The sequence below is a fragment of the Zea mays genome, chromosome 5 (genome assembly GCF_902167145.1).
Source record: "Zea mays cultivar B73 chromosome 5, Zm-B73-REFERENCE-NAM-5.0, whole genome shotgun sequence".
Lineage (NCBI taxonomy): Eukaryota > Viridiplantae > Streptophyta > Magnoliopsida > Poales > Poaceae > Zea > Zea mays.
Genome location: NC_050100.1, coordinates 85,022,467 through 85,035,434, shown reverse-complemented (window position 1 = coordinate 85,035,434; position 12,968 = coordinate 85,022,467). Strand labels below are relative to the sequence as shown.

The window sequence follows — 12,968 nt, the reverse complement described above, 5'->3', positions numbered from 1 at the left end:
TGCTAAATTTACTCAAAATGATATGGTTTCAACTCTGGGATATAGAGGATTTTATAAGCTTTCCAAAAGTACAAGATCATCGTAATCAGAGTCCGGAGCAAAATCGGATTGTTCGGTGCGCCATGTCCGATGCACCATCTTCGGAAGCTCCAACGACTACCTTTAACGGCTAGTACACATGGCTTGTTCGGTGCATCACGAGACAGTCCTGTGTGCCACAGAAAGCTGCAGAATTGCTTTCTAACGGCTAGTTTTTGTTGGGGCTTTATAAATACCACACCACCCATCCATTTGGAGTTGTGAAAGCTCAAGCAACATAACAAGGAAGGTTATACACATCTCCAAGTGCTCAAACACCCAAGTGCTTAATAGAATCACTCGGTGATTAGCGTAGGTGCTTTGCGTAGTGCTTAGGTTAGCTAGACCGCTATTGTGCTTGCTATAGGTGATCCCAGTTAGTTGAGTGAGTTTAGAAAACCCCACATAACCCTCGGCTCTTGTGTGTACCGTTGTAATTGTACCAAGTGGCGCGAGCCGTATCAACTGTGTTTGTGATACGACCGCCACTGTGTACAGGAGGGAACGAGGCCCGCGGCGTTTCGGCCGAAAGCTCGATAGTGAAGACTGCGGGGGTATCTAAAAAGAGCTGGAAGTAGAGCACCACTTGCGTGTGCAGAAGGCCCGCGGCTCTCTACGGAGTTACTCGTTCGTGGTGCTTGGCCCTCGCATGGGCTACCCTTTGCGTAGGGGCACCAGCGAGGATTAGTCGGGACCTTGAGTGGTTATGAATACCTCAGAAAAAATACCACCGTTATCCGCGAGAGTTTGCATCTCTACCTTTGCTCTTTACCTTTCGCATTTACATTAAGTACTTTGCTCTTTACCATTCGCATTTACATTAAGTACTTAAGTTTCAATCTCTCATTTGTAGTTAGAATATTAATGATTGTAACTTGTTGCGAAACTCCTTTTGCAATAGAGATAGCAACATTTAGTCAACACCTAGTTTGCACAATCTAGTTTACATATTTGAATATGTTTTGTTCTAGGGATTTATTTGTGGCCTAATTTAGAGCGAAATTTTTAGAAGTCCGAATTCACCCCCTCTTAGACGTCACCATAGTTTACAACAATGTTATCAACTAAGTTTCCCTACTCCTATAGCTCAACCCTCATCCCTTTATATAGTCGGAGGAATTGAACGAGTGGTCACTAATTACATAAAGATTTGATGGAGTACACCATTTCCACCCTTGGAAGTGTGGTGCTTTCTGATATGTTACCATGTGTGCCTCCATTTTGTCATGTTTGATCAGACCATGAGGGGGTTGAGTCTTGCGAGCGTCCGGTGCCTTATCGTCGAGTACGCTTCCGTCTGAGTAGTTCACCTTGGAGTCTTCCTCCCTACCTTCGACATGTACATCCCTGTTTACTTTCTACTCCTTGGAGCGAGGATGTCCATGACTTGCGGTACCTTCCAGTCATAGCAGAGGAAACTTTTAAGTCCTTGGCAGCAGCAGTAGTGTAACACCCGGGCTTTAAGGGACAAAGCTGGGTGCATCTCATACATGCGCCAAAGAAGACAACATATATAATAACAGAGTGTATAGAGATAAATGTCACAATATAATCAGAGTACTTATTACATAGCGGAATACTTACAAAATAAATTATAAAACGAACTAAGAATCATCCTTGGCGCAAAAGTCAACTGGGGAAACGCCACCTAGATCAGATCATACTTCTCGCTTTGAGGCTCCTCCTGAACCACCTGTTCTTCTCCTGTGGGGGGTGTGAGACAGCAAGGGTGAGCTCACACATGATCATAGCTCAACAAGTTGTGGGGAACCAGTGGCATGAACTCACCAAAGGTGGGAGTTCATGTGATGTGTAAGGCTTATCAACAACAGGGGTTAAAGCTGAGCATTGCTTTTAAGTAGTTGGTCAAAATTTTATTAGCAGTTACTAAACGTAAGTAAATACCAAACCTTAAATAAAGTAATAGAACAAAATTAATAATAATCCCATGCATATGCAAATGACAAAATGAATTTTAGTTCCATAATTTAATCATGCGAGAGTACTGAGCTGTTCATGACCGTGAGCTCGGCTAGTATACCAGTTTTACACTCTGCAGAGGTTGTACCCTATACCCGCAAGTCGTGTATCCCATGTCGACATGGTTAGCTAGACCCTTAAACACTACCGAGGTGAATAGCTAGGGATACACTACGAGGCCTTTACAAAGTTCCACTAGCTTCCGAAAACCCGCTATAGTTTATGGGAAGAGCACTTGCAAGAAATCCCCGTCTGACCACCATCGCAGCAAAATCAACCCGAGAACCTCCTTGCATGCAATCCCCTACTGCCCTTGCCCCTTTCGGGTAAGGTAGTCTTCCACTAGCTTTCCTAGTTAGTTGGCCAAGGGCGTCCCATTAAACCCTTGTGGTGGCACGTGTTTCTCAAGTTAAGCTCCATGTTCCAATTAACATTAATGATCTTGACATGAACATAAATAGAATAACAAAATAATTGGAACATAAATATAATGAAATATTATCCCAAAACCATGTAAAGCAATAGCAAAACTACCCGAGTGATTTAGTGATAACAAGGTAAAATGGATAAATAGACTAGGGTGACCTATTGGGTCCCATCAAAATTAAACCTATGCATTGAATAGTAATAATAAAGAATATTATTGGGTAACAAAAGTGAATCAAGGGCACAACTTGCCTTCAATGAGCTTCTGCTCAGCTACTTCTATCTGTTGGTCACCAGGATCCTCAGTCACAGGCTCTTCTACTCGCATCAATATAAACATACATAGTATATAGAGAAAATTAACATCACACCAAACATGTAAACAAAATACATAATAATAATCTACACATTAAAATAAAATCCTACGAACAGGAATCATAATTTTTTGGAGTTTTAGATTTTAAGATATGAATTTTCAAAGGTTTTATGTGCTTAAAATAGGATTATGTGAGGAATTAATCTTCTTATTGTTTTCATGACAAAACAGAGCAATAATATTACAAAATTTTAGAGACTGGAATGGATTAATTTGGAGTCCATATGAATTTTCTATGGATTATACAATTCCTAGCATCTATTTTCATATTAAAAATCTATTTTCTAATTCATTATTCAATTTACAACCGGCTCTGGACTGGTCTCAAGGTTTAAACATAAGCTAGGGTGCTCTACGCAAGATCCTACCGACTCAGACAACAGTCCACAACGAACGGTGGGTTGATTATATAAAACCAGAGGGTCTCTTTTGACTAATGTGCTCGCGAAGGGGTATGGGTGAAGATGAGCCATTGGATTAGATCTGTACGGTCCACAACAGATCAAGGGAAGGTTGGGCTGGCATTAGATCTGAGCCGCAGGATCAAGATCAACAGCACAGATTCACTACTGAACCGATGCGCAGCTAGGGGCCGTGAGATCACCATCCAAGGGTTCCAGATTACTTCTACACCGCGTCGTTCTCTGGATCATCGATCTATCCATCGACCGCCCACAATTGTCTTCCTAACGAAGTGCCCAAGCGGCTAAGCTCCGCCCAATCTCCGACGAGCTCGCCAGAGAATTCCAATCCGCCGCGCCAGTGTATAATTCTCACCAGCAACCACGTAGAACCAAATTCGCTACCACCCAAATCGATTGGGATGGGATTTGCCCCAGATTGCGGTCGCTATAGCAGAGACCACCACCGGCCGCGACCATGGAATGGTTGGTGGCGGTGCCTGGCCGTTTATCCCATCGGAACCTAAGTTTAGAACTGCTACGCACTAGGGAACACAAAGGTAAACACGAGTAAGGGAGGAATTGCTCACCGGCTTCGTGTCAGGGTGGGTGTCGTTCTTCGCGCGGGATGGTGGCACCAGCGGGGGATTGAGAAATTGGCCGCCGCTGAGGCTCCCTAGGCGCGCGCAACCGGGGCCTCCACACTCCGCGCGCCAAGTCGATTCCAGGCGGCCGAGCTTCAAGGTTAGAACACCGGCGAGCCACGAAAATGGTGGGACGGCAAGAGGGGCACTCAGTTGGTTATCTCCCGTCGAGCTGCGCCGTGGCGATACAAACATGCTGACGGCGCCTATATACACCGAAGGTCGGGGAAAAGTGGTAGAGGTCGTGCCTTCCCCAAAGACTGGCGCAAGAATGGCGGCCAGGAAATCTCGGTTTCCGTTGAGCGTAGCTGTGGCCGGATCACGGACACGGTTAGGGATGACATGTGGGCCCAACGCATAAGTGGCGGAGCGATGAGGAGCGCGCGCGCGTTAGACTGCCCGGTGGGGCCCTTCTGTCGGCACGCTGCGCACAGTCGGTTTGGGCCACGCGGGGGAAATTCTACCCGTGGGCCGAAACCACGTACGAAGCCCAGGTAAGGTTTTTTCTCTTTTTCTTTTATTTTCTAATTTATTTTATTGTTTTTCCTTCTCCTTTTGAATTTAAATTTCAAATTTAACTCTGTGGTAAATCTTCCTCAAATTTAAAGTATAAGTTTTACACATACTATTATTACCTTTATTTATGTTATTTATTTGTATATACATTTTCTTTTCTTTCTCCACTTCTAAATTCTAGATTTTCTTATATATTTCAAATTCCACTTTGGAACTCCGATATATTTCTTTTCACATTATTATTTTTGTATTGTCACAATATGCACACAAAAATAAAATCCCAGCATGATGTATGTATTATTTTTGGGTGTCTCTTGTCATTTATTTATATGTTTACTTGTGGTGTTCACATGAAATGATGAATATAGATAACACATATACGTATAAAGGAATATGATTTCTCTTTTTATACTTTTCTTACAAAGTGGGTATTACAAATCCTACCCCCCTTAACAAGAATCTCGCCCTCGAGATTTAAGAAGATCTAGGGAAAAGATGGGGAAAATTTATGCGAAGCTCTTCTTCTCTTTCCCAAGTTGCTTCATCTTCTCCATGGTGACTCCATTGCACTTTGCACATCTTTATCACCTTATTTCTTGTAACTCTAGTCAATGTATCAAGAATCTTGATGGGATATTCCGTGTATGTCAAATCATCTTGAACACTAAGATCCTCTAGTGGTAGTTGCTCTTCAGGTACCCTTAGACATTTCTTCAGGTGTGACACGTGAAAGACATCATGAACATCAACAAGATGATCCGGTAACTCCAATTGGTATGCAACTTCTCCCACTCGCTTTAAGATTAAGAAGGGTCCAGTAAAGCGAGGGGACAACTTTCCTTTGACTTTAAATCTTCTCATATCGCGGAGTGGTGACACCTTGAGGTACACATGATCACCTTCCTCAAATTCCAGTGGTCTCCTTCTATTATCAGCATAGCTCTTTTGTCTGGTTTGAGCTACCCTCAAATTCTCTCGAATTATACGAACTTGTTCTTCTGCTTCTTGAATCAGTTCAGGCCCAAAGAACTATCTTTCTCCAGTCTGATCCCAATATAGAGGAGTCCTGCACTTCCTCCCATATAAACCTTCAAAAGGTGACATCTTCAGACTAACCTGATAGCTATTATTATATGAGAATTCAGCATAAGGTAGACTCTTGTTCCAACTACTACCATGCTGAAGGGCACAAGCTCTCAACATGTCCTCCAATACTTGATTAGTCCTTTCAGTCTGTCCATCAGTCTGAGGGTGATATGTTGTACTAAAGTTCAACTTCATATCCATATTCTCATGAAAAATTTTCCAAAATCTGGAGGTAAACTGTTATCCTCTATCCGAAACGATCTTCTTCGGTACACCGTGTAGAGACACAATCTGAGCCATATATAACTCTGCCAATTAAGATCCCTTATAAGTAGTCTTGACCGGAATGAAATGAGCCACTTTAGTTAGTCTATCCACAATAACCCATATAAAATCGTATCCTTTCGAGGTGCGAGGCAATCCAGTAATGAAGTACATACCAATCTCTTTCCACTTCCATTCGGGTATCTTTAATGGGTATAATAGTCTAGCTGGTCTTTGGTGTTCGGCCTTAACTCTTTGACACACATCGCACAAAGCCACATGTGCAGCCACATCTCTCTTCAGTCCATACCACCAGTACTTCTGCTTGAAATCCTGATACATCTTGGTACTCCTAGGATGAATAGAATAATCTAAGTCATGGACTTCGTTCAGTATAGTCTCACGGAGGGTATCAATCTCCGGAACACACATCCTGTCCTTGAACCACACGGTGCCTTGCTCATCTTCCATGAATTCCGGTCCTCGACCTCAGTACTCAGATCCTTAATCTCTTGTATTTTAGCATCACCAATTTTTCCTTTGCGGATTTCTTGTTCCAAAGTAGGTTCCACATCAATAGTAACTCTTTCAGTGTGAGCAACTATCCCCAGGTTAAGTCTCCTAAAATCCTCAACAATCTCATCGGGTAGCTGGGCAACAACAACTGAATGAACATGCTCCTTTCGACTCAAGGCATCTGCAACCAAATTTGCCTTGCCCGGGTGATAATGAATCTCCAAATCATAATTCTTAATAAGCTCCAACCAACGACGTTGCCTAAGGTTGAGATCCTTCCGAGTGAATATATACTTCAAACTCTTATGATCCGTGTATACTTGACACCTGGTTCCCATAATATAATGTCTCCAAATCTTAAGTGCATGTACAACGGCTGCTAGTTCCAAGTCATGAGTGGGGTAGTTCAATTCATGTTATTGTAACTGACGAGACGCGTAGGCAATCACGTGTCCTTCTTGCATAAGTACACATCCCAAGCTTTGGCCACATGCATCACAATAGATATCAAAACCCTTCTGTAGATCTGGCATAACCAACACTGGTGGTGACATCAATCTCTTCTTCAATTGATCAAAGCTGTCTTGGCACTTCTCGTCCCACTTGAACTCTCTTCTCTTCTCCAGAAGCGAGGTCATAGGCTTAGCGATCTTAGAAATCCATCAATAAATCTCCGATAATATCCTGCTAGTCCCAAGAAACTCCAAATCTTCGTAACTGTAGTGGGTATGCTCCACGCCACTATCCCCTTGACTTTAGCAGGATCCACTGTTATCCCTCCATTAGAAATGATAGGTCCAAGGAATGACACCTCGTCAATCCAGAACTCGCATTTACTATACTTGGCGTAGAGTTGATTATCTCGTAGCTTATGTAGAACCAATATCAGTTGTTCCTCATGATCACTATCACTCTTGGAATAAATAAAAATATCGTCGATGAAAACCACGATGAATCTATCCAGATCATGAACACCTTATTCTTCAGATCCATAAAATAGGTTGATGCATTAGTTAGTCCAAATGACATAACGGTGAACTCATATAAACCATATCGGGTCGAGAAATCCGTCTTGGGAATATCCGATGGCCTAATCTTCATTTGATGGTAACCCGATCGGAGACCAGTCTTCGAGAATACCCTTGCACCTCTCATCTAATCAAATAAATCTTCAATGCGGGGTAATGGATACTTGTTCTTCACAGTGTCATCATTAAGGGTCCTATAATCCACGCACATCCCTTGCGATCCATCTTTCTTCTGTACAAATAGAACTGGCGCTTCCGCAAGGTGAGGAATTCGAACGACTGTACCCAGCCTCTTGTAATTCCGTTAACTGCTTCTTCAGTCCCTTTAACTCTTCTACAGACATCCTATATGACCGTTTGAAAGTAGGGGCAGCCCAGGTAAGGGATCAATGACAAACTCAACTTCCCTATATGGTGGCATCCCTAGTAACTCTTCTGGAAGACATCCGAAAAATCTCTAACCACACGGATGTTGACACCAACAAACTTCCCATCTACTAAGAATGTCGCTAGTCTGGTGGCGGTAGTTACTGCAATTCCAACTTCAAATCTTTCTCCTTTGGAACTAGTGAGTTCTATGGTTCCTTTAGCACAGTGTATAAACTGCCTTTGCCTTTCTTAACCATGACATACCAAGGATCACGTCTATAGTGCTCTCTTCTAACACTATAGGGGTAGCCCATCTGGGTTAGAAACACACGGTAAGAAGGATTGTAGACAAGGCATGCAATTATGAAGCATGTTGCTTTGGGGGATTTATTAGCTAAGTGTGTCACCTACTAAAGCTAATTCATTATCTTATGGTGGTACATGCTAAGATGCCCGTCTATACTATTTCAATCAATCAAAGAAGCAAATCAGGCATTGATCATCAGAACAATCAACCAACATTTTTAAATAAAGAAAATAATTTTGGGGTTTTTTTTGTCTTAGGCCTCCTATCTCTTAAAAAGGTCATAAATGTAGGATTCCAAGGTGTGAAATCCATCTTGTCTTAGAATAGAAAAGATAAGAATGATCAGAGTAGAACAGTAGAAGGTGAGACAGTATCAAGATAAGTATAGAAAGAATTAGAGTAAAGTAAGTAGGTAAGGGTTTGTCCATTTCTATCTAGGTTTCATCCTACAGTCAACATTCCTATGATACCAGTTCTGTAACACCCGGGCTTTAAGGGACAAAGCCGGGTGCATCTCATACATGCGCCAAAGAAGACAACATATATAATAACAGAGTGTATACACCTGTTCTTCTCCTGTGTAGAGATAAATGTCACAATATAATCAGAGTATTTATTACATAGCGGAAGACTTACAAAATAAATTATAAATATAAAACGAACTAAGGATCGTCCTTGGCGCAAAAGTCAACTGGGGAAACGCCACCTAGATCAGATCATACTCATCGCTTTGAGGCTCCTCCTGAACCACCTGTTCTTCTCCTGTGAGGTGTGTGAGACAACAAGGGTGAGCTCACACATGATCATAGCTCAACAAGTTGTGGGGAACCAGTGGCATGAACTCACCAAAGGTGGGAGTTCATGTGATGTGTAAGGCTTATCAACAACAGGGGTTAAAGCTGAGCATTGCTTTTAAGTAGTTGGTCAAAATTTTATTAGCAGTTACTAAATGTAAGTAAATACCAAACCTTAAATAAAGTAATAGAACAAAATTAATAATAATCCCATGCATATGCAAATGACAAATTGAATTTTAGTTTCATAATTTAATCATGCGAGAGTACTAAGCTGCTCATGACCGTGAGCTCGGCTAGTATACCAGTTTTACACTCTACAGAGGTTGTACCCTGTACCCACAAGTCATGTATCCCATGTCGCCAGGGTTAACTATACCCTTATACACTACCGAGCTGAATGGCTAGGGATCCACTATGAGGCCTTTACAAAGTTCCACTAGCTTCCAAAAACCCGGTACAGTTTATGGGAAGAGCACTTGCAAGAATCCCCCGTCTGACCGGCATCACAACAAAATCAACCCGAGAACCTCCTTACATGCAATCCCCTGCTGCTCTTGTCCCTTTTGGGGTAAGGTAGTCTTCCACTAGCTTTCCTAGTTAGTTGGCCAAGGGCGTCCCATTAAACCCTTGTGGTGGCACGTGTTTCTCAAGTTAAGCTCCATGTTCTAATTAACATTAATGATCTTGACATGAACATAAATAGAATAACAAAATAATTGGAACATGAATATAACGAAATATTATCCCAAAACCATGTAAAGCAATAGCAAAACTACCCGAGTGATTTGAGGGATAACAAGGTAAAATGGATAAACAGACTAGGGTGACCTATTGGGTCCCATCAAAATTAAACCTATGCATTGAATAGTAATAATAAAGAATATTATTGGGTAACAAAAGTGAATCAAGGGCACAACTTGCCTTCAATGAGGTCCTGCTCAGCTACTTCTATCTGCTGGTCACCGGGATCCTCAGTCACAGGCTCTTCTACTCACATCAATACAAACATACATAGTATATAGAGAAAATTAACATCACACCACACATGTAAACAAAATACATAATAATAATCTACACATTAAAATAAAATCCTAGGAACATGAATCATAATTTTTTTGGAGTTTAAGATTTTAAGATATGAATTTTCAAAGGTTTTATGTGCTTAAAATATGATTATGTTAGGAATTAATTTTCTTACTGTTTTCATAACAAAACAGTGCCTCTATGTGATAGACAATAATATTACAAATTTTTAGAGACTGGAATGGATTAATTTGGAGTCCATATGAATTTTCTATGGATTATACAATTCCTAGCATTTATTTTCATATTAAAAATATATTTTCTAATTCATTATTCAATTTACAACCGGCTCTGGACTGGGCGCAAGGTTTAAACATAAGCAAGGGTGCTCTGCGCAAGATCCTACAGACTCAAACAACAGTCCACAACGGACGGTGGGTTGATTATATAAAAACAGAGGGTCTCTTTTGACTAATGTGCTCGCGAAGGGGTATGGGTGAAGATGAGCCATTGGATTAGATATGTACGGTCCACAACAGATCAAGGGAAGGTTGGTCTAGTATTAGATCTGAGCCGCAGGATCAAGATCAACGGCACAGATTCACTACTGAACCGATGCGCAGCTAGGGCCGTGAGATCACCATCCAAGGGTTCCAGATTACTTCTACACCACGTCGTTCTCTGGACCGTCGATCTGTCCATCAACCTCCCACAATGACTCTTCCTAACCGAAGTGCCCAAGCGGCTAAGCTCTGCCCAATCTCCGATGAGCTCGCCGGAGAATTCCAATCCGCCGCGCCAGTGTATAATTCTCACCAGCAACCACGTAGAACCAAATTCACTACCACCCGAATTGATTGGGATGGGATTTGCCCCAGATTGTGGTCGCTATAGCACAGACCACCTCCGGCCGCGACCATGGAATGGTTGGTGGCGGTGCCCGGTCGTTCGACCCATCGGAACCTAAGTTTAGAACTGCTATGCACTAGGGAACACAGAGGTAAACACGAGTAAGGGAGGAATTGCTCACCGGCTTCGTGTCAGGGTGGGTGTCGTTCTTCGTGCGGGATGGTGGCACCAGCGGGGGATCGAGGAATTGGCCGCCGCCGAGGCTCCCTAGGCGCGCGCAACCGGGGCCTCCACACTCCGTGCGCCAAGGCGATTCTAGGTGGCTGAGCTTCAAGGTTAGAACACCGGCGAGCCACGGAAATGGTGGGACGACAAGAGGGGCACTCGGTTGGTTATCTCCCGTCGAGCAGCGCCGTGGCGATACAAACGTGCTGACAGCGCCTATGTACACCGAAGGTCGGGGAAAAGTGGTAGAGGCCGTGGCTTCCCCAACGACTGGCGCGAGAATGGTGGCCAGGAAATCTCGGATTCCGTTGAGCGTAGCTGCGGCCGGATCACGGACACGGATAGGGATGACATGTGGGCCCAACGCGTAAGTGGCGGAGCGGTGAGGAGCGCACGCGTTACACTGCCCGGTGGGACCCTTTTGTCGGCACGTCGCGCACAATCGGTTTGGGCCGCACGGGGAAATTCTACCCGTGGGCCGAAACCAGGTACGAAGCCCAGGTAAGGTTTTTTTCTCTTTTTCTTTTATTTTCTAATTTATTTTCTTGTTTTTCCTTCTCCTTTTGAATTTAAATTTCAAATTTAACTCTGTGGTAAATCTTCCTCAAATTAAAAGTATAATTTTTACACATACTATTATTACCTTCATTTATGTTATTTATTTGTATATACATTTCCTTTTCTTTCTCCACTTCTAAATTCTAGATTTTCTTATATATTTCAAATTCCACTTTGGAACTCTGATATATTTCTTTTCACATTATTATTTTTGTATTATCATAATATGCACACAAAAATAAAATCCCAGCATGATGCATGTATTATTTTTGGTGTCTCTTGTCATTTATTTATTTGTTTACTTGTGGTGTTCACATGAAATGATGAATATAGATAACACATATACGTATAAAGGAATATGATTTCTCTTTTTAGACTTTTCTTACAAAGTGGGTATTACAAGTAGGGATGTAATCGGATCGTATACAGACGGATATCACTGAAACCATATTTGTTTTTATATTTTTATTTGGATTCGAATTCGAATATGGATAACTTCGGATACGAATATGAATGTTCTCGTATACAAATATGGATAGCTATGTGTCGAATACGGAACTAGTCGGACACGGATATTGTCGGTAACGAATTTTTTGTCGGATACCGTGTAAGACATCATTCCACACATATCATGGTTGTAATCATGTATCCACTCCTTAAGTCCAAACATATTTTAGCATTATATGTGTACATATGTCGCATTTTTAAAAAAATCATGAATTTTTAGGCTTTGTGCGCATTATTAATTTATTTTGCATAAAACTATCAAAATGTAAATAAGTTACCAAGACTAATAAACATTCTATAAAAATATAACCTCAAGTCTCCGCCGCATGAAAAGGATAAAGTGAAATATTGATTATATTGAAACTTGGATACTTAGAGTGATTTCACGTGTAATTCACGCAACAAGTGAAAGTGAAATAAAAGAAACACTAGCATATTGTGGATTTTATGGTCCAAATATTTTAGAGGATTATATTTGGACATATGTTATGCCTCTATAAAATTTCATGAATTTCTAAGGCTATTTGTGTATTATTAATTTTTTTTCTTAAAAAATCAACAAAATGCACACAACTATCCGGATAAGATTTCCGAATATCCGAGAAGATTTATCCGAGAAAATATCCGGATATTCGATATCCGACGGACATCAGACATATTGTATTCGAATTCGATATCCGAACAGAATATCCGTATTCATATCCGTTATCCAAAAAAAGTACGGATATCCAAAAATTTCATCTGAACGAGCGTTCACCATCTTTGAATCCAGATTCAGACGGATATTTCCGAACCATATTACATCCCTAAGCAGCAGTTCTGAGGGTGGGGCAGAGAGCGGCCGCCCGAGGCCCCAAATGTATAGGTCCCTGATCCTATGTATAAATCCAGTAGTTAGACTACCATTATATGATACAATAGTTTAGCAACAAAGTACCGGAGAGTTTGCGGCTATGACGTGTCCACAACCCGATCATATCTAAACACATTAGAAGAAATTTTTAGTAATATTGTAATA

At 41.6% G+C, this 12,968-nt stretch overlaps 1 long non-coding RNA gene across 1 annotated transcript; it reads right to left on the bottom strand.

Annotated features, from left to right (window-relative positions):
• Positions 1-908: 908 nt before the first annotated feature.
• On the bottom strand, positions 909-4,062 carry LOC100273172 (uncharacterized). Its single transcript, NR_147043.1, has 4 exons — positions 3,852-4,062; positions 2,737-2,802; positions 1,663-1,782; positions 909-1,464 (listed from the first exon to the last, which is right to left on the bottom strand). It is a non-coding gene; the product is annotated as an uncharacterized lncRNA (long non-coding RNA).
• Between the last annotated feature and the right edge of the window lie 8,906 nt (positions 4,063-12,968).